The sequence below is a fragment of the Salvelinus fontinalis genome, chromosome 9 (assembly GCF_029448725.1).
Source record: "Salvelinus fontinalis isolate EN_2023a chromosome 9, ASM2944872v1, whole genome shotgun sequence".
In the NCBI taxonomy this organism is placed as follows: Eukaryota; Metazoa; Chordata; class Actinopteri; order Salmoniformes; family Salmonidae; genus Salvelinus; species Salvelinus fontinalis.
Window position 1 is genome coordinate 47,448,853 of NC_074673.1, and position 22,575 is coordinate 47,471,427.

Genomic DNA, 22,575 nt, shown 5'->3' on the forward strand with positions numbered 1-22,575 from the left:
ACCACCAAATAAAAAAGAGGACAGACATTTTTCACAGCACAAGTAGGATGCAAGTAGCATGCACAAGCCAACCTAACTAACCTAGAACCAACCTAAATAACCTAGAAAAAACTACCTCAGATGACAGTCCTATAACATGTTACACAATAAATCCATGTTTTGTTCAAAAAATTTGCATATTTTAGCTATAAATCAGTTTTACATTACTGCTCCCATCATAGCTACAGTCTGAAATCGCACGGGAGTAGCCAGAGAAAATACAGACATCAACGTCAACTACTAATTATACATCATAAAACATTTCAGAAAAATATATGGTGGATAGCTAATGAAAGACAAAGATTGTGTGAATAGAGCCAATATTTCCGATTTTTGAAGTGTTTTACAGCGAAAACACAATATATCGTTATATTAGCTTACTACATTAGCTAGCACACGGCAGCATTGATTCTAGTCAAACAGTAGCATAGCACAGTTCGACAGATATATGAAAAAGCATCCCAAATTGGGTCCTTATCTTTGTTGATCTTCCATCAGAATGTTCTCCAAGGGGTCCTTTGTTCAGAAACGTCTTTATTTCGATCCAGAACGAACGATTTCCCTCTTGAATTAGCAAGCACACTGGCAGTGCGACGCTAACCTCTCAATCTTGACAAAATTCTTGCGTCGCATCAAGTCTAAAGTCCAGAATAAATTTCAATAATATAATTAAACTATATTGAAAAAACTTACTTTAGGATGATATTGTGACATGTATCAAATAATATCGAAGCCAGAGATCATATTCACCTTTAACGAGAGTTGTCCAGGAGCCGAGTCCAGGTTCTACTTCGTGCCCAGAAAAAAAAATAAAGTGCGCAGGTCTCACTCCAAGATGTTGTGTTCAGTCCCTGGACGAGATATTCAAGTCCTTTCTGCTCTCACTTCCGCATGACACCCAGAGGAAGGCGTATGACGTGTTTCTACAGTCCTAAGTGACATGCCCTTTTATAGACAAGGTCTTGAAGAGAGACCTCGCATTTGGAAATCTCAATTCCGGATAGGAAATGGGCTGTAGAAATAGTTCTGTTCCACTTAGAGAAATATTTCAAACGTTTTTAGAAACTAGAGACTGTTTTCTATCCAATAGTAATAAATATATGCATATTGTAAGAGCAAAAATTGATTAAGAGGCCGTTTGAAAATGTGCACTTATTTTCCAGTTTTTCAATACGCCCCCTGCAGCCATAAGAAGTTTAAGATTTCCACCAACTGATTCTTCAGCACCTGAGGGAATTGGCAGAGGATGTCAGAGAGTTGCAATACCAGAACACGGTAAACAGGAACCTCTTAATGAAACTGACCAATTGGTCTCATGGGAACATAGTTTTGCCAGAGGACATTGTGCTTATTCTAAATGAAAGGCTGATGTTGGAGAAGCTTGAACATCAGCTTGCTGGGAATGAGGAGCTTCAGAAGAAATTGGTAATTTGCAAGAACATGGTATCACACTACATACAGTTAACCTGTCTAGGATAAGGGTGCCGCTAGCGGTACTCCCCCCCCCACCCCCACTGAAAAGGCAGAGCCGCGAAATTCAAAAAAAATATATTTTTTAAATATTTAACTTTCACACATTAAAGTCCAATACAGCTAATGAAAGACACAGATCTTGTGAATCCAGCCAACATGTCCGATTTTTAAAATGTTTTACAGGGAAGACACAATATGTAAAGATGTAAATCTATTACCTAAAAACACATTAGCATAATCCACCATCTTTTATTTGTCCACCAACACCAGTAGCTATCACCAATTCGGCTAAACTAAGATATTTATAGCCCCTAACCAAGAAAAAAACTCATCAGATGACAGTCTGATAACATATTTATGGTATGGGATAGGTTTTGTTAGAAAAATGTGCATATTTCAGGTAGATGGCATAGGTTACAATTGCACCCACCGTCACAAATGGACTAGAATAACTACATAGAGCAACGTGTTTACCTACTTACTAATCATCAAACATTTCGTAAAAATACACAGCATACACTAATCGAAAGACACAGATCCTGTGAATACAGACAATATTTCAGATTTTCTAAGTGTCTTACAGCGAAAACACAATAAATCGTTATATTAGCATAGCACATAGCACATAGCAGCCCAGCATTGATTCTAGCCAAAGTGAGCGATAACGTCAACATCGCCAAAATATATTATTTTTTTCACTAACCTTCTCAGAATTCTTCAGATGACACCCCTGTAACATCACATTACAACATGCATATACAGTTTGTTCGAAAATGTGCATATTTAGCCACCAAAATCATGGTTAGACAATGTGAAATGTAGCCCAGCTGGTGAGAAAATGTCCGTGCACCATATTAGACAGTGATCTACTCTTATACATAAATACTCATAAACGTGACTAAAAAATATAGGGTGGACAGGGATTGATAGACAATTTAATTCTTAATACAATCGCGGAATTACATTTTTTAAATTATCCTTACTTTTCAATACAGTTTGCGCCAAGCGAAGCTACGTCAAAAAACATGGCGTCCTAAGCCACTAACATTTTTCGACAGAAACACGATTTATCATAATAAATTGTTCCTACTTTGAGCTGTTCTTCCATCAGTATCTTGGGCAAAGGATCCTTTCTTGGGTCTAATCGTCTTTTGGTGGAAAGCTGTCCTCTTGCCATGTGGAAATGCCAACTGCGTTCGGGATGAACTGGAAGCGTGCCCAGCTATTCACAGCGTTTCAGAAATAAATGTCCCAAAATCGCACTAAACGGATATAAGTTGCTATAAAACGCTTTAAATTAACTACCTTATGATGTTTTTAACTCCTATAACGAGTCTTAACATGACCGGAGAAAGATTACTCCCAACACTAATGCTTGGAACAGGTGCGGGTCGGTGTCCTCCACGCGCATGACGCACCAAGAAAAGACTTGCTAGCTACAGGGTTTTTTAATTTATAGTGCCTGTGAACGCGCAATCGACCCCATTCAAATCGTCATCACGTAAAGGCATCCAGGGGAAGACGTAAGCAGTGTCCGTATACTCATAGCAATAACAGTGGCCTTTTAACTGACTCCAGATCAGGGGCCAACATTTCTGAAATCTGACTCCATGTCAGGGAAATTGCTGTAGAATGGGTTCTGTTCCACTTAGAGACAAAATTTCAACTCCTATAGAAACTATAGACTGTTTTCTATCCAATAATAATAATAATATGCATATTGTACGATCAAGAATTTTGTGGGAAGCCGTTTCAAAAATTACACGATTAGCATAAATAGTTACAACAGCGCCCCCAGCCTCAACAGGTTAACAGGTTTTTGGACGGCGACACTTTTTGACATCGTTAGGGCTCTGTCTATGGGATTAAATAAAGTGCAGACTCTTGGGGTATTGTACATGTTAAGTAATTGGGTGCTTATGAAGTCTGTGACTCGGAAGAGCTCCCCACTGCTTTTCTTTGGAGGGACTTTAGACCTATAGTTTCTGATGGTTTACATTTACATTTTTTAATTTTTAGTCATTTAGCAGACGCTCTTATCCAGAGCGACTTACAGTAGAGTGCATACATTTTTAAATATGAGACAAGGATATCCCTACCGGCCAAACCCTCCCTAACCCGGACGACGCTATGCCAATTGTGCGTCGCCCCACGGACCTCCCGGTTGCGGCCGGCTGCGACAGAGCCTGGGCGCGAACCCAGCCCAGCCTGGGCGCGAACCCAGAGACTCTGGTGGCGCAGCTAGCACTGCGATGCAGTGCCCTAGACCACTGCACCACCCGGGCCGGGTTTACTGCTCTATAGACCACTAACTACGAACAATTTATTTTACAGGTGAGGTTTTTGGCTGCTAAAGGGGGCAAGTCCATCAAAGACTCAGTGAGGAGGATGTTTGCCTGCCTTTTGTCCAACGACCTGTCCTGGCTTTGTAACTGGACCAGCTTGGGACATAAGAAAAAAAGCATTGCTCACAGTGGCTGTGTTAAGAAGCAATGCGGTTTGGTTGTGTTGTGTTTTTCGGAGGACGCATGGCTTTCGACAATTGTCTCTCCGGAGCCCGTACGGGAGTTGTAGCGATGAGACAAGATAGTAACTACTAACAATTGGATACCACGAAATTGGGGAGAAAAGGTGGAAAAAATTCAACAACAAAAAAAACTAACAAAAAAAGACAGATGAAGCACGCAGCTCTCCCTCTGCAATTGGTCACACACACCAATTACTATACTATATTTTCACTGTTGCAACCCTCAAAGCTTTTAATCCCATTATTTTGCATGCATTTCATTGAACTCAAAAACTCCCAATATTTCTTTGGTTTGTCAAATTTGGAGAGACCTACTCGGTGACCTACCGCTGCGACAGATTCCCAGAGCGGACCACACAAAAACTCTATTACTATAGGTAAGTACTCGGCTTACCATATTTCAAGTGGCCACTTGTATTTTTGTGCAGTTCGTCCAAGAACCCTGTACTTAGTTGCAGATTTTCACCGTCTCTGGTCCCTTTTCACCTCTCCTGGCAAGCTCGCCATTTATGTTGTGGAAATATTTAGTCAATAATATTTCTCAAATAACGGAGCCTGTGAGTTCAAATAGACTTTTATTACAATACAATAAAAGCCGAGCTGGTTCATGAAAACAGCTGCATTTCCAACCTTGGCACACACTTCTTATACATTTTTTCTCCTTACGTCACACACGTAGAAACTCCTCTTAATGACTCATCCTTTCTGGCATTTAGCCCCCGTTATCTTTTTGCCTTGTACTAATTTTAGTTTGGTTTCATATTAGGGCATGGAAACATTAGAGCCATAGCAATAGTTAAAAAATAAACAGACATGTCATCCTGCTAACTCCTCTGAAAAGAGAACACATGTTCTGGAAAATTCCCAATAGGCATAACCATAGCAACAGTAAATATTGGGGCATAGCATTGGAACAGAAATAAACAGTCATGTCCACCCCCCAGACAGGTTCATGTCTAATGGTGTCAATGACCCAGAGCACATAAAGAGTGCACTATTCTTGCTGGCTACCCGAAATGTATAATGGCCACCCATGTTCTGGAAAATACCCAATAAAAGATGCCCAGGGTCCCTGCTCATCTGTGTGAACGTGCCTTAGGCATGCTGCAAGAAGGCATAATGACTGCAGATGTGGCCAGGGCAATAAATTGCAATGTCCGTACTATGAGATGCCTAAGACAGCGCTACAGGCAGACAGGACGGACAGCTGATCATCCGCACAGTGGCAGACCACGTGTAACAACACCTGCACAGGATCGGTACATCCGAACATCACACCTGCGGGACAGGTACAGGATGGCAATAACAACTGCCCGAATTACACCAGGAATGCACAATCCCTCCATCAGTGCTCAGACTGTCCGCAATAGGCTGAGAGAGGCTGGACTGAGGGCTTGTAGGCCTGTTGAAAGGCAGGTCCTCACCAGACATCACCGGCAACAATGTCGCCTATGGGCACAAACCCACCGTCGCTGGACCAGACAGGACTGGCAAAAAGTGCTCTTCACTGACGAGTCGTGGTTTTGTCTCACCAGGGGTGATAGTCGAATTCGCATTTATCGTCGAAAGAATGAGCGTTACACCGAGGCCTGTACTCTGGAGCGGGATTGATTTCGAGGTAGAGGGTCTGTCATGGTCTGGGGCGGTGTGTCACAGCATTATCGGACTGAGCTTGTTGTCATTGCAGGCAATCTCAATGCTGTGCGTTACAGGGAAGACATCCTCCTCCCTCATGTGGTACCCTTCCTGCAGGCTCATCCTGACATGACCCTCCAGCATGACAATGCCACCAGCCATACTGCTCGCTCTGTGCGTGATTTCCTGCAAGACAGGAATGTCAGTGCTCTGCCATGGCCAGCAAAGATCCCGGATCTCAATCCCATTGAGCACATCTGGGACCTGTTGGATCAGAGGGTGAGGGCTAGGGCCATTCCCCCCAGAAATGTCAGGGAACTTGCAGGTGCCTTGGTGGAAGAGTGGGGTAACATCTCACAGCAAGAACTGGAAAATCTGGTGCAGTCCATGAGGAGGAGATGCACTGCAGAACTTAATGCAGCTGGTGGCCACACCAGATACTGACTGTTACTTTTGATTTTGACCACCCCTTTGTTCAGGGACACATTATTCCATTTCTTTTAGGCACATGTCTGTGGAACTTGTTCAGTTTATGTCTCAGTTGATAAATCTTATGTTCATATAAATATTTACACATGTTAAGTGTGCTGAAAATAAACGCAGTTGACAGTTTATTTTTTTGCTGAGTTTATTAAAATCCAGTATAATTATCCTATAATTATAGTATTAACTTTCTTATCACGATTATAATACAAGTATCTTAATGAGTATCTTAATCAGTATCTTAATGCATTCTTAATCAAAATTATTATAATTGTATGTAGTGTATAGACCTCTACAATCAACCTGATTACTCAAAATAAACTATTTTATACAAGTCTAAATCAATTTTGGGCACACAAATCTAGAACCTTTAAAAAGTTGGTGCTGTCTCATCAGCGTAATAGTCAAAACTCACTGTCGCCCACTCTTAGCTATGATGTGGGTGTGCCCCAAGGGTCAATACTGTTCAGCCTGTACACTAATGATTTGCCTTCTGTCTGTACTGTGTGTACTGTGCCGGTGGAAAAAAACCTGTGCCGGTGGGAAAATATTTTGATGTGGGGCGCAGTCCTCAAACAATCGCATGGCATGCTTTCGCTGTAACGGCTACTGTAAACAGACAATGCAGTTAGATTAACAATAATTTAAGCTTTCGACCGATATAAGACATTTGTATGTACCTACATGTTTAATATCCATAATTCTTATGATTATTTATTTTTATTTTTATGATTATTTATCCCGCTAGCGGGACGCCTAGCTCGAACATCCGGAATCTGTGTGAACTAGTTAAGACCATTGATGATATAGTTTTAGATAGTAAGGTGCACCTGTAATTGTTTTAAATCTGTACCCCATTTTCGAAGTATTGAAAGATGTAAATGTATGAGTTGCATTATCCTAGGAACTAACCATGAGATAGAAATGAGAAAATATTCCTGCAGGTTAAAATATTGTTGAAAAAAACCCTAATTGATTAGGTATGTTTAGGAATAGCATTGTGTGACTGTGATATGAGAGTTGTGTGAATGTGGAGATGAGGTTTAATCTGAAGTTTGGATAGTAACATATAGAAATATGCTTATTCAGATGACTGAAATTTCAATAATAAGCTTTGATATAACGTTATCTTGGAGTTCTGTTCCTTCACTGCCCATCATAGAATATCTGTCACGTTCCTGACCTTATTTCCTTTGTTTTGTCTTTGTTTAGTATGGTCAGGGCGTGAGTTGGGGTGGGCATTCTATGTTATGTGTTTCTATGTTGGGTTCATTCAACTAGCCTGATATGGTTATCGGTTAGTCCGATAACCAGGTCAGCGGAGTCAATCACCACCTTCCGGAGACACCTGAAACCCCATCTCTTTAAGGAATACCTAGGTAATAAAGTAATCCTTCTAACCCCCCCCCCCCCCCCTTAAAAGATTTAGATGCACTATTGTAAAGTGACTGTTCCACTTGATATAAGGTGAATGCACCAATTTGTAAGTCGCTCTGGATAAGAGCGTCTGCTAAATGACTTAAATGTAAATGTAAATGTAATGGTTCTCAATCAGGGGCAGGTGTTTTACGTTTCCTCTGATTGAGAATCATTTTAAGGTAGGCTGTTCTCACTGTTTGTTTGTGTGTGATTTGTTCCTGTGTCAGTGTTTGTGCCACACGGGACTGTTTCGTTCGTTCATTCGTGTGTTCCTTCCTGTTTGTGCGTTCTTGTTTTATGTTCTCAAGTACAGGTCTGTTCACGTCATTTTGTTATTTTGTATTTTGTCAAGTGTTCTTCGTGTTCGTCTTTCACAAATAAATCATTATGTATTCACACTACGCTGCGCTTTGGTCCGATCCTTGCTCCTCCTCAGACGAGGAGGAAGACGAGCGTTACAATATCACAAAATGGTATTGAGAGCAGGATGATTTTTTAGAAAGCAGCGGAAGGTCTATAGTTCCAGGGAGGCTTGATTTTGCCATGTTCTCTGGAAGGTTAGAGAACCGGACATTGTCCGGGAAACAAAAGTAACCATTTTTGGTTCCGCTGGTAGTATATTTGGAGAGCTGCTTCGTAGCTGTGGAGAGCCCTTAAATGCAAATGGAATGGTTGATGTGAGTACCTCAGAATTTCTTACGTTTTATATGGATTCTGTGAAGAAATGAAAATATGATGAATTGTATGTGTGTATAATCGATTACTAGAGATTTGATAAAGTAATACTAGGAATATGAGATGCAACTTAAACAACCAATACGTAGACGTACGTCGGTTTTGAGTTGGTATCTTTAATGGATAATTTGATAAAGATGAGGTTTAAGCATGATAAAAATGTCTACAAAGTCTGGGCAATTGTCTCAGAAACTGATTGGAGCGTGTCCACTTTCGGTTAACTTACCCTAACGATGTAACTATAAAACGCTTATTGGACTTTTTCCATTTGGGTACTACATTTGAAATAAAACTGCCCTTAAGGAATGAAAAGATTTAGTGAATAAACCTTTTCCCATAAAGTTATAACAGCCTCCACTGTTCTGGGAAGGCTTTCTACCAGATGTTGGAACATTGATGTGGGGACTTTCCATTCAGCCAAAAGAGCATTAGTGAGGTCACGGATGTTGGGCGATTAGGCCTGGCTTGCAGTCGGCAAAGGTGTTTGATGGGGTTGAGTTCAGGGCTATGTGCAGGCCAGTCAAGTTGTTCCACTCCGATCTTGACAAACCATTTCTGTATGGACCTCACTTTGTGCACGGGGGCATTGTCATGCTGAAACAGGAAAGGGCCTTCCCCAAACTGTTGCCATATTGTTGAAAGCACAGAATCTTCTTGAACAGCCAAACTCAACTGGCGGACTGCGGTCCAGGTCCGGACCCAGAGAAGGGTCAATTCGGACTGGACAACATGTTATATAAAAGTCAATACATTATATTTAGACAGCTTTAAAAAATCAACCTGGTGCAGCGGCCTCGTTAACTTAGCAACCACTCTTTCACTTAATTATAGTACTTCTAAGTAGAAGCCATATCAGCCAGAGAAACTAATTGTTCTCCTTTATGATAGAACATTCAGATTTGTCTGCCTGACTGTGGGGCTCTTTACCTGAATTAGTAGGATTTTCTTGTGATCACAACAAAACTACTTATTTTGCTCAAATGTGTTTTTTTGACATGATGAGCCTGGTGGAGAATTTAACATTCTGCCTGAGTGTGGCGCTGTTAACCGCAATTTTCAGGATTATCTTGTGACCAGAACAAAAATATAAATAACATGTAAAGATTTGGTCCCATGTTTCATGAGCTGAAATTAAAGATCCCAGAAAATTTCCAGAAGCATAAAAAGCTTATTTCTCTCCAATTTTGAACACTAATTTGTTTACATCCCTGATTTTCGTAAAATCACATTATATCTACCGTAGCTTTGATGGGACTGATCATGTCAACATCATTCTTTCAAAATCTTAGCTAGCTAGTTAGACATGCAGTCATCATCATGAATCACTTCGATAATCTTCTGGCAAATCCTTTCCAATCCTTGTCATATGAAGACAAATTATAGATAAAAACGTAGCGGTGCTAATCGGCCATTGGACATATATAGACATTATGCTTTGGAAGGAATCAGTGGCTAACTGCAAGTGTTGCAAAGCAATCACTAGCCTGCTATTCAGTGGAGTGGATGTGTGGTCCAAGTCTGGGTTTAATGGGCTCTTTTCCAAGCTTTAAATATAAACATTCATGCTGTCAATCTGACTTCTGCCGCGTTCAAAACAACTGAAAACTAGGAAATCTCAGACTTCAGTGAATTCAAGACAACTGGAACCTCGAGGAAAAAACAAGCCCCAGACTGGAAAAATACGTTTTGAACCCTCATCCAACTCGCAATTCCAAGTCGGGAACTCAGACTTCTTTCTAGAGCTCTGATTCAACCTTGTTTTTTTGAGTTCACAGTTGTCTTGAAAGCACCATAAGTCCAGAGGTGATGTCAACATTTGCCCACAAGGACTGCCGTGCCACATTCCTGTTAAAGTGAGCACAGCACAACAAGGTGAGTTCAAACATTTATTGTATGCTGCTGCATAAATTATGTAATATGCCAGGGAGATATTTATACTGTAGCTAAGAAAGTAATACTAAGTGTATCTTGTGTAGTAAGCTGTTAGTAGCCCATGTACCTCACCCTAATAATTTGCTCCCTTTTCACCTCATAATTTAGCCTACTGTTCTGACTTGGTGGTGCACATTTAGCCTATAGCCTGTTTAAGAGAAATGTCTTTCATTGTCTGCTGATATGCCCCCTTTATTTATCTTATGGTTCTGACTTGGTATACAGGGAGTATACTGTAAAAATGGCCCATGTTCTGAATTCTACGTTCGTCCTAGCTTGCTCATTAATTTCTTAATCGAAATTACAGATTATCTCTTTTCGTCCCCTTATGCCATAGTTTGTACATCTCAACTGTCTGTAGAAACCACATTTGTTTAAGCAAGTCACCCATATCAGCTATGTTTTTTTTAAAGGCAGTGAACGAGGCTGAATGAACTGTTTCGCTGCTAGACAAGACTCCGCTGATGGCCAGGTGTAGCAGTAGTAAAGATTCACGCCACGGTGCTGAAAAGAAAGCTCTGCTGTTTGGACAGCTTTATGTAGGCCCTAACAGTTTGTGGGCAACTGTTTGTCACTGTTATAGTGCAAATAATGTGTTGGTTAGTGTTGTGTTGTGTAGTGGCTTTGCTCGCATGCATCCCCCCAAAACGTGGGGAATTTGCCACACCAAGATTTACATGCTAAAATCGCCACTGACCATATGACTTCATTAAAAGCCATCTGTCCATATGGTCTTTAACTGCCAGTACTTTCTGTATAGTCATTATGGATATATTCTGAGCCTGCTGGCTATTAATACTGGTATTGCCCTTTCCTTATTGAAATAGTGAATAAAGGAAGACTGATTCATTTTCAATTAAAACGCAATGAAGACATTGTGAGATTGAATGTATGCTTTTACATCATTTAGCAGACGCTCTTATCCAGAGCGACTTACAAATTGGAAAGTTCATACATATTCATCCTGGTACCCCCATGGGAATTGAACTCTGGTCCCACTGTGGGAATTGAACCCCCAACCCTGGCGTTGCAAGCGCCATGCTCTACCAACTGAGCCACACGGGATACACGTTATCTCTGTATTACAGCAAATCAAATAGAGATTTGTGCAAACTGGAAGTGTGACTTCTTTCCCCAATGATTTCCCTATGGCCGAGGTACTTTCTCAGTAATTTTGATTTATTAGGACCCCCATTAGCCGACGCCTATGGCGACAGCTAGTCTTACTGGGGTCTGACATATAACAAAAATACATGACAGACAAAAGACTTTACAATTTACATACATTTAAAAACATTAACATGTAGTGTGTGTGTACATATATCAGTTACACACATATGTCAGTACATACACTCAACAAGTAGGTCAGATAGGGGAATGGCGTTGTGCCGTGAGGTGTTTCTTTAAACCATGTTTGTTGTTTCTTATATAAATAAGAAGTGACGCAGTGTCTTTCCTCAACTCTTAGCCAAGAGAGACTGGCATGCACGTATTAATATTAGTCCTCTGAATACAATGAAGAGCAAGACGTGCGACTCTGTTCTTGACCAGCTGCAGCTTAACTAGGTCTTTCTTTGCAGCACTTGACCATATGACTGGACAATAATCAGGATAAGACAAAACTAGAGCCTGCAGGACTTGCTTTGGGGAGTGTGGTGCAAAAAGCAGAGCATCTCTTTATTACAGACAAACCTCTCCACATCTTTACAACCATAAAATCTAGATGTTTTGACCATTACAGTTTACAATCTAAGGTAACACCAAGTACTTTAGTCTCAACTTGTTCAACAGCCATACCGTCCAGGTGTCAGGCCAGGGTTTACTCAGTCGCAGTTCAATAGCATCAGGGCACACCTGTTTGATCTCACTGGGATACTGTAGGCCTACTTATGTTACTTGTCTGAGTCAATTCAGTTATCATTAAATCTCCAGTGTTTTTTAAAGAAACACTATTTATTTAAATCTCTAGTTGAGTACAAGAAATGGTTTTGTTCTGGTCACAAAATAATCCAGAGAATTGCAGTAAACAGCACCACACTCAGGCAGAAAACTGAATGTTCAATTCTCAGCAAGGCCATTTTTTTCAAAGAAAACACCATTTATATCTCTATTTGAGCAAAATAAGTAGTTTTGTTGTGATCACAAGAACATCTTATTAATGCAGGTAAAGAGCCCCACAGCCAGGCAGAAAAAAGGTTCTATTACAAAGTGAGAACAATTAGTTTCAATGGCTGATATGGCTTCTCCTTATAAATGCTATGAAAGTCAATTAAAAGATGACATTCGCTTCTATAATCCAGTATCAAATAGGTAACCAATTATTTAGGTAACGTTAGCCTAATAAACGATGCCACCTCGGGTATGTTCTATTGCGAACTGTCTGGGACTCGTTGTTGTGTTCCCTGTTTACTACTCAAATATATTTGATTTAAGTCAAAGACGAAATAAACTGCAATACACTGGGCTCAAATATATTAGCATAACTAGGCTACACAGAACCATAGCAGACAGACCCACTGTAAAATACGAGGCTTTTTTATCATATTTAAACGAGTGCCAAGCCTAGCTCTGCCTACTGGGGCGTGGCTTACGGAGCGCTCTCTGAAATAAGCGCTCATATTGTCGTATTCCAACGGATCGAGTTATCTCGTCACACCGGCTCAGCTCGAAGAAAATGTGCAGCTATTTGTAATTGACGTTATTGCTCTGTAGGGTTTATTGAGGATGTCTGTTTCTGGTTCATGAACCCCGAGTTCTCTGTAGCATGTTAGCCATGGTAATTAACATGATGTCAACAAGTGCTGTCAGGACGCATACCATCCCCGTTGCTGGTTGTTCAAGGGCAGATGGACGATGACGAATAGATTAATCCGTATAGAACTACGATCCAATCATAAAGTCCATGAGAAAGCCCGGAGGTACAGTACAAGCAGCTGTGTAATGCATCTTTCCGTGCCATGACAGTGCCATCACTTGAAATAATTATAATATTGCTTTGTTATTTTTCTTCGTCATGTTTCCTATTACAGTATATGAAACAAAATCACGAAGTGTGAAAATACACCAAGCATGACGAATACTGCCTTGTGTCGTGATATTAATCTAATCGGAAAACTAAATGAAAGTCATCTTCACAGGCAAGTAATTACCCTAATGTGCCCACCAAGAGAAGGGAATACGTGCAGGACTCAGATCAAGTGGACGTAACGGAGTGCAACAACAAAGTGGAAGGGTTACAAAGAGAGGTTCGTGTTGGAAACGTATTTTAAACGTCACACAATTATTTTTCAAATTTATATTTATGAAACCGTGGCAAATAGATGGCGTGTGATCGTCTGTAACTTTCCTTCATTTTTTTTTAAATTGAGGAGCATACGAAGAAGATTACAAGGGTTGCACAGCAGCCATCATGCAACCCAGTGTTCAAGGGATTCCTCAGCAAACTTCTGAAAGAGATAGAAAAGGTTAGCCTGGTATGGTTTCAATCTATCCACTGATTCTCTTTATGTAAAACACTTCCTCAATGTATCTTACCCACCTTGTAAATGTATGTTACCACTTTGGAAAGTAGTATGCTGTCTGTATGCCAAGTGCATATACAGTTGAAGTCGAAAGTTTACATACACTTACGTTGGAGTCATTAAAACTTGTTTTTCAACCATTCCACACATTTCTTGTTAACAAACTGTAGTTTTGGCAAGTATGTTAGGACATCTACTTTGTGCATGACACAAGTAATTTTCCCAACAATTGTTTACAGACCGATTATTTCACTTAAAAATCACTGTATCACAATTCCAGTGGGTAAGAAGTTTACATACACTAAGTTGACTGTGCCTTTAAACAGCTTGGAAAATTCCAGAAATTGATGGCATGGCTTTAGAAGCTTCTGGTAGGCTAATTGACATCATTTGAGTCAATTGGAGGTGTACCTGTGGATATATTTCAAGGCCTACCTTCAAACTCAGTGCCTTTTTGTTTGACATCATGGGAAAATCAAAAGGAATCAGCCAAGACCTCAGAAAAAAAGTTGTAGACCTCCACAAGTCTGTTTCATCCTTGGGAGGAATTTCCAAACACCTGAAGGTACCACGTTCATCGGTACAAATAATAGTACGCAAGTATAAACACCATGGGACCACGCAGCCGTCATACTGCTCAGGAAGGAGACGCGTTCTGTCTCCTAGAGATGAACGTACTTTGGTGCGAAAAGTGCAAATCAATCCCAGAACAACAGAAAAGGGCCTTGAAGATGCTGGAGGAAACGGGTACAAAAGTATCTATACCCACAGTAAAACGAGTCCTATATCGACATAACCTGAAAGGCCGCTCGGCAAGGAAGAAGCTACTGCTCTAAAACCGCCATAAAAAAGCCAGACTACGGTTTGCAACTGCACATGGGGACAAAGATCGTACTTTTTGGAGAAATGTCCTCTGGTCTCATGATACAAAAATAGAGCTGTTTGGCCATAATGACCATTGTTATGTTTGGAGGAAAAAGGGGGAGGCTTGCAAGCCAAAGAACACTATTCCAACCGTGAAGCATGGGGGTGGCAGCATCATGTTGAGAAGGTGCTTTACTGCAGGAGGGACTGGTGCACTTCACAAAATAGATGGCATCATGAGGAAGCTAAGTTATGTGGATATATTGAAACACCTGTTAATTGAAATGCATTCCAGGTGACTACCTCATGAAGCTGGTTGAGAGAATGCCAAGAGTGTACAAAGCTGTAATCAAGGTAAAGGGTCGCTACTCTGAAGAATCTCAAATATAAAATATATTTTGATTTTTTAAACACTTTCTTTTGGTTACTACATGATTCCATATGTGTTATTTCATAGTTTTGATGTCTTCACTATTATTCTACAATGTCAAAAATAGAATGAGTAGGTGTGTCCAAACTATTGACTGGCACTGTAACTAAACCAATCTGATTCGGAGCACAGTCCTTTACACTCAAGGCAAGACAAACGAGACAGAATTGGTTCCACTCATTGACATTGCAGCGTCAGGAATATTTCTCACTGCCATTGCAATTATTTAAAGGATCTCTCTCTTCCAGGTGTCTGTGGTTGTCTTAATCATAGTGGTCATCATCTGCAACGAGCTGTGGTCTACAGTCTCCTGGTTTGTTCAGTTCAAGCAATCTTTGCCATTGCTTTCTCATCGGTCTGGTCTGGAATTGGTTCTATCTCTACAAGGTAAATTGCCAATATTCACACTTTCATGTATTTTGTAAAATTTTCACATGCTAATTACCCCTTACTGTCTGTCTGGTGCTCTATGTTTATTAGTAAATTAATAAAATTATCGGAAAGAAAAGGTACAAAGTTCCTTCTTTACTGCCAGAGTGGCCATTCTGGCAACCTTCGGTGTAGGGTTTTCCTGATTCGGGATTGATTTATGTTCTTCGAGGCAAAACATTTAGGTTAAACACTACAACAATATTTCAGGTCACTGCAAAGAATGTTTTTGTGGGGGTTTATAAGCAGGTAAGGAAGTTGCACTATGCTATTTAAGGTATTTCTAAATATTCCATCTCTATTCTTCAAAACTCAAAGCAAACTACAGGAACATCACCAAGGAATGTCTTGAGAAATATCTAAGTCTTACCAGGAGAGTTTGACTATCACAGGTTATTTTTTGTGTGAGATGGATGAGGGATAAAAGCAGTGTTAGTAACGGGGTTCTAACTGTGTGCGTGTGGTCCCGGGAATGGCAGCACTACCACTAGACCAGCCTCCAGCACACAAAATACACAATGTTAATTCACCATATCTATTATTGGATTTTCTCAACCTGTCAGATTGCCTTTGCCGAGCACCAAAACAAAATGGAAAGATGGAGGGCATCGATGCAAAATGCACTGGGAGGAAGAAATTTGACTGGTGGGATAACTTGAAGGGTGAGATAATGGAAAAATAACACCTGAGCTTGGCATCACATATCTTTCCACAGGGGTGTCCGATTTTCCTCATCTCAAAAATATATGCGAAAGTACATTTTAATTGATGTGTGATTGTTTCATAATCATTGGTGCATGACGATACAATAAAATACATAATACTTCTCACTCCTCTTTTCTGGCTTTCACATTTTTACCATTTTGTTGCAGTAAGTTTACTGTGGAAATGCACATTGGTTTATGTTGTTGTGAAGCCTTCTGTTTACTCCTCCCTGCCTGTACCCCAGATTGGTACAGAGGTGCCATGACTCTCCAAGACGATCCCTGTAGGATGCACTACGAAGTCCTCATGGTCAACCCCATCCTTCTTGTACCACCAACTAACCTATTTTCGGCGACCAGGGAAAGTCAAATTCCATTCAGTCAATTCAGGAAGTAAACTGACATTCCACTTCCAGTTTTCAGTCTACTTCCGGAAATGACAGCATTGAAATGGAATTGACCCTAACCTATTCCACAGGCCAGGACCGAAAGATAGTCACCCATACCTTACTCTTGCAACTTAACACAACTATTTGAGTAAGCCCAAATGTATATGTACGTATTGCCATGTTTTTCACTTGTAACAAAAAAAATATACTGTCTTTTTAACAATGCAATATCAATCTAATCCAGTGTCTATGATTGCCCTGTGAGCATTATGAAAAACTTGAAATGGAATTGACTAAACTAAATGTGTAACATTTAGCATTTTTCCTGGACCTGTAGGATGCAGTGTGATAATGTATTATCTCTCTGTCTCTGAAGGCTATCACTATGACCATCACCACCTTCTTCACAGAGCCTCTGAAGCACTTTGGCCAGGGGATCAGCCAGTTCCTACGAGCCTTCCTCAAGGACATACCAGTCACCCTGCAGATCCCTGTGCTCCTAACCATCGTGCTCTCCATCCTGGTAAGGACACACACAAATAATAACACAATCAAAGAAACACACTGTCACGAGGTCTAGGGTCAATTCCATTTAAATTCTGTCAATTCAGGAAGCGAATTGGTGTTAAATTATTTCTGAAAATAAATGTCAATTTTCAATTCTTGAATGAGAATGTAGATTTACTTCCTGTACTGAAATGGAATTGACCCCAATCCTGACTCACACAGCAGTCATACTGTTTCCGTAGCCAGTTTCCTGCCTGTCCCTGAAGCAGTAAATATATTCCTTATCTTCCTCAGGTCTTTGTGTACAGCAGCGCCCAGGCCGCCATCCAGCACGGCATGTCCAGACTGCTGCGTGTCGGTGGGCCCAGCGACACCCCAGACCTGTCTAAGAGGGACAGACCACAACCCACTTGCAGGGGGGGATGCCCCTCAACGCTCCCCTCCCCCGTTCAGACGCCGACTAGGAGCAGCAGCCAACTAGCGGGCTCAGGACCAGGGCAGGACCTATGTCCACCGGAGGAGCCCCCACCACAGGGCGTGGGAGGAGCCGACCAGGATGTACGTAGACACCCTGAGGAACGCCGACCGGCGGTACAGCAAGGACGAGATCATCTCGGAGTGGTGGGAGTGTTTCCCCGACGGTGTGCGGCCGGAGGGTTGCTCCATCGCAGAGCATTTCGACCCTCTAATGGTAGAGGATGATACCGACATCCAGGAAGAGGTACTGCAAGAACCAGTTGTAGCTGGAGCCAGAACTGAAGGCAATGACTCACAAGAAGCTAAACCCTCTCCAGCTGAAGTCAAATCAATCAATCAATCAAGTTCATTTTATATAGCCCTTCGTACATCAGCTAATATCTCGAAGTGCTGTACAGAAACCCAGCCTAAAACCCCAAACAGCTAGTGATGCAGGTGAAGAAGCACGGTGGCTAGGAAAAACTCCCTAGAAAGGCCAAAACCTAGGAAGAAACCTAGAGAGGAACCAGGCTATGAGGGGTGGCCAGTCCTCTTCTGGCTGTGCCGGGTGGAGATTATAACAGAACTATGCCAAGATGTTCAAAAATGTTCATAAGTGACAAGCATGGTCAAATAATAATCATGAATAATTTTCAGTTGGCTTTTCATAGCCGATCATTAAGAGTTGAAAAACAACAGGTCTGGGACAGGTGGCGGTTCCATAACCGCAGGCAGAACAGCTGAAACCGGAACAGCAGCAAGGCCAGGCGGACTGGGGACAGCAAGGAGCCACCACGCCCGGCAGTCCCGACGTATGGTCCCAGGGCTCAGGTCCTCCGAGAGAAAGAAAGAGAGAAGGAGAAAATTAGAGAGAGCCAAGATTTTCAAAATGTTCATAAATGACAAGCATGGTGAAATAATAATCAGGAATAAATCTCAGTTGGCTTTTCATAGCCGATCATTAAGAGTTGAAAACAGCAGGTCTGGGACAGGTAGGGGTTCCATCAAATAAGGGGGATCTGCATCTGAATCTAAAGGGGAAGCTGACAGCCAGGCTGTCCAAAGGCTGAGTCACCCCGCACCCCCCCTAAAAAAAGTTGCTTACCACTATATATATAGGCCAAAATGGTTACTGAAAATTGTGTTGTATGATGCAAGGAACCACTTTGCAAAAATAAAAATCATTATCATTATTAGGCCTATTATTACCACATAGAGAATAAGGCTTTGCCTGTCTTAAAATACAACACTGTCCCTTTTAGGATGGTTGGTCACCTTTTTTAGGCTATAAAATATAGCAGAATTAGACAATCAACAGCCTGACCAACTCTATGCAATGGAGATGTGTCATGCTGCATGAGGCAAATGGTGGCCACACGAGAAACTGACTGGTTTTCTGATCCATGCACCTGCTTTATTTAAAAAAATGTAAGGTGACCAACAAATGCGTATCTGTATTTCCAGTCATGTGAAATCCATAGATTAGGCCTTAATTCGTTAATTTCAATTGACTGATTTCCTTATATGAACTGTAACTTAGTAAAATCTTTTGAAATTGTTGCATGTAGCATGTACCAAACTCAGTGAAGTCTTCCAATACAATAGTCCACTTGGCTGGCTGCGTTTTGCTACCACCGGAAACTTCAGGAAGATTGCCCATTATTTAGTTTCTCTAAGTAAATATATTTGAAAGTGATCAAAAATGATGTATTATTAGCTAGCTTGCTACAGAAACTTAACAGCTCATTTGATTTAGCCTGCACACTAAGATAATATTCGCTAGTTAGCTAACTTTACATACTGTATAGCTAGCTACGTAAATTAAATGTCATCAGCTTGCTAAATTCACAGTAGCTAGTTAGCTATCTTAATGTATTAATCATTGTAACTCCAAATGCATTTGTCGCTAGATAGGTAGCAAGCTCAACAGCAATGAGAAGGGAGAGTAGGCTACTCTGGATAGGACAGGTACCTTTGCGGGAGGACATGAAACTATTCTCCATTTCCTATCCCTAGCGATAAAAACGGAAGACCGACCTGAATATTATGTTGCTAAATCTCTCTATCTAACTTAAGTATAACGCAGCCTGTTTCTTTGTTTTCTGTCCTCAGATACAGAGATCTGTCAAACCCTGTCTGCAGAATGAGGTACCAATGAATGTCCCAAAAGAGTAAGGGTACATTCTTGTATGCCATGGATTATATGTGTACCTAGCATATTTTGTGAACACAAATACAGTTTAAAAGTCACACAATGTATAAACCTATTACAACTGGAGCAGGACAACCCTGCTGGGTGTGCACACTTCTGTTCCAGCCCAGCATTAACACACCTGATTCAATGTATCAAACCTAATTAGTTAATAATCAAGTGTGCTATTTCTGGGCTGGAACAGAAGTCTTATCACCCAGTGAATCAGTGGAGTGAGTTTTTTTGTTCACTTGAAATTATGTTTTATTAATAATAGCCTACTTGTTACTAAAATGTCTAGCCTCTACATATGAGTTCGCTTACTTGTACACTTTAAAATTATATGAATTTTGGTTCTTTGACGAAGTGTTTTAAACTTGTTTTAATTAACTGAACTATTATTCAAGATGAACTAGTGTTGATATTGGTTCATCACAGAGCACAAGCCTGCAATAACCTGCAATAAAGAGGGGAAGGGAGTGTCTCTTGTTTCTGTGTTCTCAAATGAACATCACCTTTTTGTTCAGTCATAAGTTTTCCAATTCGTTTTATTTGTTTGTCAGTTTTTTTTTTCTTCAGGATATCAGCCATGTGTACCCATTTTGCAGCTGATAATGGCATCCAACGCCAATGCAGCCATAGGCCTACAGCAGTGGTTCCCAACTCCAGTTCTCGAATACTCCCAACAGCACACATTTTTGTTGTAGCCCCGTACAAACATAGCTGACTCAACTCATTGAGGGCCTGATGATTAGTTGACATGTTGAATCAGGTGTGTTTGTCTGGGACTACAATAAAAATGTAGTCTTGGGGGAACTCAAGGACCGGAGTTGGGAAGCACTGGCCTACAGTAGGATGGCATTAGCCTTATGGGCATTTGCAATGCACCCCTTGCCATTGTGCATCTGAAGCAGAGAATAGCTTAACTCACACACTGTTTACATATTGTTCATAATTTAAAATGTTCTCAATTTAAAAATATATGTTCTCAATTAAAAAATTATACCAGTATACAATGTATATGAGGCTAATCATTAAACTAGAATTTGTACATGCCTTGTGCTGACTTTCTTTTGGTGTAAATCCAATCCTTGTAATCTAGATGGTGAAGTGTCTGGAAGAAGGAAATGGGATCCTTATCTCACACACACACACAAAACCACCACCAAGTCCAAGTCCAGATACTTTTCTCCAAGAAGGTCTGAGTGGCACATGGAGGTGCCACTGTGATAATGAAGATGGTTTTCCTAAGACTACCACAACAATTACATTGTCTATTCTAAATGTGTTTTAAATTGTAAAGAAAGGAAATAGTTGGGCTATAAGAAATACCTTTTATTCAATGGGGCTAGGCAAAGCAGAGATCACAATACTTTTAATTTCACCCATAGAACAATATAGCCTATTATTAAAGTACAGTATGTTTAAAATATCATATAGTATTACATTTTATATATTCATTCTGTTTAATGACTCTCTTGCTTCTCCTTCATTTTGGAAGAAATTAATTTGTTCAAAACTGTTCAACTATTGTCTCTTTCTTTGAGTCCACTACTCACCACATGTTATACACTGCAGTGCTAGCTAGCTGTAGTTTATGCTTTCAGTACTAGATTAATTATCTGATCCTTTGAATGGTTGGACAACGTGTCAGTTCATGCTGCAAGAGCTCTGATAGGCTGGAGGACGTCCTCCTGAAGTTGTCATAATTACTGTGTAAGTCAATGGAATGGGGTGAGAACCATGAGCCTCCTAGGTTTTGTATTGAAGTCAATGTACCCAGAGGAGGATGGAAGCTAGCTGTCCTCCAACTAAACCATGTTGCTACCCTACAGAGTGCTGTAGACCTTCTTTGCAAAATTGTGTGTTTTAATCAGTTATTTGGTGACATGATTATATTTACTATAGTTTTATCTAGAAAGTATAATTTTTTTTATGTTTTACAATTTAAATTTGTATGAAATTCACTGAGGAGGTTGGTCCTTCCCTTTCTCCTCTGAGGAGCCTCCACTGGTAGAATTGCAAGAAATTTTTATCAATGGTACATTTTTCCCGTGCAAAGGAAATGTCTCTGGTATAGCCTATAAACCTATGCATCTACGCATTTATTAATAGCACAAATAATCCAATCTATATCACATTAGGAATAGTAGGTTTACATTAGTCTGCAAATACAATGATGGAGGCATGCAATCCTTTCTAATAAAGGTGAATTTTAATGGTGAAAAATAGCTTCCCCAAAACTTACGCGACACATGCTAATTGATAGACTACAAACTATCTTAATAGCTAATTTAAGTGTTGTTGTTACACTTGGTTAGCTTAACAGCTAAACTCGAAATCGATCAGACTTCATTTACTAGTGATGAAATGATCATAGCAGCCCCATTACCAACAGCTGTCTAGGTTCAGGTCTTGACAGCCAAAAAGGTTTCTTTGCTTTTCTGACAGTGTCACCAATGGTGTTTCATTGTTGCGGGGAATCTGTAAACATATTTTTTCCCATTGCCTTTCCTGCCTTGTTGGAGCAGCCAAATACTCTACAGAAAATGTCCGTGGTGATGAATCAACTAGTTTTAGGCACTGTTATCATGCAGTTTGGGGTAGCCACTTGGCTGTTGTTGCCAGGTCAAGCTAAAATATCCAAAGGCCTGAAAACTCGCCCAATTTTTTTTTCACAACGAGAAGAGTTGCCATATTTATACAATAAACCCTTTTCCCATAATGTTATCGAGTCAATTAAAGAAGGAATATCATAGTATATTGTAATGACGTTAGAAGCTAAATGTGTTTTTCCTCAAAATAATAATTATTACAAGCTATGACATGATATAATGTAGG

General features: G+C 40.5%; 1 long non-coding RNA gene and 1 pseudogene across 1 annotated transcript; both read left to right on the forward strand.

The window, feature by feature from the left end:
• Positions 1–7,788: 7,788 nt before the first annotated feature.
• LOC129862724 (uncharacterized) lies at positions 7,789–14,982 on the forward strand. Its single transcript, XR_008760816.1, has 4 exons — positions 7,789–8,253; positions 10,087–10,183; positions 13,381–13,488; positions 13,612–14,982. It is a non-coding gene; the product is annotated as an uncharacterized LOC129862724 (long non-coding RNA).
• Positions 14,983–15,297: 315 nt separating this feature from the next.
• On the forward strand, positions 15,298–20,785 carry LOC129861843 (chloride channel CLIC-like protein 1; annotated as a pseudogene).
• Positions 20,786–22,575: the final 1,790 nt, after the last annotated feature.